The sequence below is a fragment of the Solanum verrucosum genome, unplaced genomic scaffold (genome assembly GCF_900185275.1).
Source record: "Solanum verrucosum unplaced genomic scaffold, falcon-dt-bn FXZP01000293.1, whole genome shotgun sequence".
NCBI lineage: Eukaryota > Viridiplantae > Streptophyta > Magnoliopsida > Solanales > Solanaceae > Solanum > Solanum verrucosum.
The window spans coordinates 18,944-23,310 of NW_026020620.1; the positions used below are offsets into that span (position 1 = coordinate 18,944).

Consider the following 4,367-nt stretch of genomic DNA (forward strand, 5'->3'; position numbering starts at 1 on the left):
TGATGATATTTGATTGGTTTGAACATGTTAGTTCTATTAAGAGGGAAGTATTGTGATTAGGGTGATTTTTTTTGACCAATCAAATTTTAGTTGTACACGAGGCGTGTTTTCATATGTGTTTGATTTGATTAGACACATTGTATCACTTTCAATGTGTGGAATGGTCTTATGACTGTTTCACTTGGCTGACACGGCTTTCGACACATCATACCAAATTGCGCATATTTCATTAATTTATTGCAAATTTGGTATAATCCAAATTAGTTCTAAACCCTAAAAAGTAAAATAAGTACAAGAAATATACAACATATATGCATATATTGGGAAAGAACTATAGGGTCCCATTGACGGCATAATCAAGTTGAAATGGAATCAACAGATTTACAAATCTTGGGCTCCAGCGAAATCAAAGTTGATCCCACCTTGCTGAATTCTGTTGTCATCGCTATCACCAAAAATAAAAATGGTTACGAGAGTGGAGATAATGATATCGAGCTGCAACAAAGTCTCTTCTACTCAGCTTAGTTTCATTCAGGTAAGAAGCTCTAATCATGGCGTTTGTAAAAAAACTGTAGAAATCAAGTATTCTGTTATTCCAAGTTCACTTAACCTAAAGAAAGTACTTCTAAAATGGGGAAATCTTCATGTACTTTTTGTGAAATTTGTAACAATGTGTCTCCACTGCCAAACACAATGATGCGGGGCACTAATTGCAATCATCGTTAATGTGAAGAATGCATATAAAATTATGTAGGCAAAAAAATTAATAAGGATATCTATGAAATGATTTCGATGAAGTGCCCCGCTTTTGATTGCAATGGAATTTTAGATATCGATTCAATAATGCCAGTTGATTTCCTTATGCGAGTAAGAGATGCCATTCGACTAACGGAAGTTTTGGCTTCACCAATAGTTATTGATTGCCCTTTTATGGATTGTATGGGTACACTGGTTGATGATCTAAGGGAATATCCGATTTGGTCATGCCCTGAGTGTTGGAGACTTTTCTGTATCAATTGTAAATGCTTGGATTTGGGAATGACATGTGAGAATTATCAGTTTAGTAGGCAATTAAATGTGCTCTATTAGCAGCATCATTATGAATGATATCATGATGAACTAGAAGGGGATGAAGAGGAAGAAGAAGAAGATGAAGATGAAGATGATGATGATGATGAATGAGAAGAAGAAGAAGAAAGAGAAGGAAAAGGGGAGGAAACTCCATGATCAGAAACTTCAATGAATTTGAAAAAGTTCAAGTTTTGTTTTCTTGGAAACAAAATAACTATTTGAATTCTTATTTACTTTATATGCAGTCTGTTGTTGGTTAAAAACCAGTATGCATGGTCTTTTATTTGATTTCAATTGTAGTTTTTAAGTTGGTGAAAAAACAATATGCAGGGTCTTTATGTTTGAAATAGTTATTGAGTCTGATTTGGATGGGCTCTAGCGCTGGAGGCCTATTTTCCAATGTAGGTCTAGATCCCAAAATGCACAATCTTCTATTTTGCAGACAAGTTGTTCTATTTTATATAGAGTCTAGGTTTGTATGACCAACTATCAGGCCCATATTTCTTTTATTTTGAATCTCTTGTTCAAATTATTTTTAACTACATCACTTGTTAGATCAAATTATTAAAGAATTCATCTCACACTTGATTTTTAAAGTAAAAAATTATTTAATTTGCTTCGGAAAATCAAAAGAGAGGTTGTATGTGTTACACCCTAACTTAGGATAAGAAGTAGCATATAAGAAAAATGCATGAGAGATGTTAAGTATATATAAGTAAGTAGATTAGTAGACCTTGTACTTTAATGATGTCTTTAAAAGTTGTTCAGGTCTATGCCCAGATAGAACAATATCACTAGTGGGTTAGGCAATTACATATGTTATTAGAGTAACTTTTGAGTTAACTGTGTCGATGGAAGCTATAGTTAACCTGAGTTTAGCCAAATTCCAGTAAGGTGAGGCAAACACCTTTGCTAGGTCTCGACAAATCTCAAGGAAATCACAATGGTGGGGCAAACCTCAACGAGGACGTTGAGTTCATAAGAAAGGGTCTTTGTGACACATCTCCGTAGGATAAGAAGTCCACATCGACAAAAACACATGATAAGTAAGCAGATCTTACACATTAGTGTCGCGTTTTAAAGTTGGGTGGGTCTAGGGCAAAATGAAAAATATCAATAGCGGGTCAAACCATTGTTATAATAATAATAATAGTGATGATGATGATGATGATGATGATGAACGAAAAATATCAATAGCGGGTCAAACCATTGTTATAATGATGATGGTGATGATGATGATGATGATGATGATGATGATGATGATGATGATGATGATGATGATATTCAAAGTGTTGGCAAGAATATTTTCTTCAGCAGTAATTAATGCTGAGGCAGCAAATGAAGGTCATGACAATTTAGGCTTTGCCCTTGTTCAAAATAGAGAAGACGCTGTGTATACACTTATTTTGACTATTCTTGAACATTTTAGTGGTAGATTTGCCAATCAATATGAAACCATTAGATCTCTTCTAAATGGTCTTAGATGTAGACATTTAGGTGAGTTTAGATGGTATAAAGACACTTATTTAAGTCGGGTAATGGAACTTCCCGAAAATGGTTTAGAATTCTGGAAAGCCAAATTTATTGATGGCTTACCTTCTTTATTTGCAGAAAGAGTAAAAAAGACTCTTAGAAATCCACAAGGAATTATTCCCTATAGTGATTTCACTTATGGAAAGTTTATTGGGGCTTGTACGCAAGAAGGCATAAATTTGTGCAATGAGTTAAAACTCTCAAGACAGCTTAAGATGGATAAGCTTAGAGAAAAGTCTCAATTAGGAGATTTTTGTACTCAATTCGGTTTACCGGATGCTTCAAAAAGCACCCACCGAGAAACTTCTAAATTAGAATATCATAGATCTCATCATAAGAAAAGAAAATCTAGAAGAAGGACTAGAGAAGAAAGAGATGAGCGTAGGACTCATCGTAAATCTCATAGATTTACCAGGAATAGGTCCAGGCGAAATTTTGATAAGATTAAGTGTTATAAATGTGGAAAATTTGGGCATATAGCTCCAAATTGTAAGCTAGAAAAGCTTAAGACTCTAGAACTTGATGATGATATTCAAGAGAAGATTTATAGTTTTCTATATACTTCTGGTTCCGAATCAGATTATAATGATTCTGAAGCAAGTTATGCAACGGAGGATGAGCAACCTGAGTCATCTAGTAAGGTTCAACAAGATTCGAATGATGCTTGCAAATGTCATGGTGATACTTGTCACTGCGAACATGATGAATTTTACAAGCTGCAATCTCAATTTGAAGACATGAATATGTTCACTATCACTGCAGACAATGTGATAGAACTTCTAAAAGAAGTTACCGATAATACTCTTCGTGAAAAGATCATTCAATTGGCTGCTAGTAAAACTAGCTCTTCAACTAGTATTCCTAGTGATAAAAAGGTTAAGATGATTTTAATTATTCTGCTCCTTACTCCTTGTCTGAAGTTCATAATAGACTCTCTTCTAAACAAATCATGGTTATTCGTAATACCTCTTTTGATGATTTAAAAGGAGAAATTGAACATTTGAAGGAAGAAATTAAATTTTTTAAACAAAATCATATTATTTATGATCACCGTCTTACTCAGATTGAGTCTGCTAATAGCAAAGGAAAAAAATAAGGTTGATGATGAATCTACTGCTGAAGAAAATATTCTTGCCAACACTTTGAATATTGATCCGAAACAAAATATGTTTTTAGGAATGATGCAAATTGTTACAGCTCATAAATGGTATGTTAAATGTACTATATTAATTGATAATACTTTTTCTATAACTAACATTGCTATGATTGATAGTGGCGCTGATGTGAGTTGCATTCAAGAAGGTCTTGTACCGACTAAATATTTTGAAAAAACAACTCATATGGTTAAATCTGCATCTGGTCATGCTTTAGATATAAAGTATAAATTATCTAATACTCGTATTTGCCAGAATAAAGTTTGTATTCCTCACTTCTTTTTCTTAGTAAAAAATCAGTTATACCCTCCTATTATTCTAGGAACTCCTTTTATAAATGCAATTTATCCTTTTACTAATATAAATGCTAAAGGATTTTCTGCTACTTATAAAAATCAAGATATTAGTTATACTTTTATCATCGAGCCTATTTCTAGAGATATTAATGCTCTAATTGAAATGAAACAAAAGCATGTTGATTATTTACAACTTGAGATATTTAGTATGAATATATTCGATACTTTAAAATCTGCTAAAATACAGGAAAAAATTAAATTCATTTCTGTAAAAATGGCCATTGATATTTGTGCTGATCATCCTAGTGCCTTT

The 4,367-nt window shown here is 33.0% G+C and overlaps 1 pseudogene; it reads left to right on the forward strand.

Moving 5' to 3' along the window:
- The first annotated feature begins 348 nt into the window (after nt 1-348).
- On the forward strand, nt 349-1,227 carry LOC125811386 (uncharacterized; annotated as a pseudogene).
- The last annotated feature ends 3,140 nt before the right edge of the window (nt 1,228-4,367 follow it).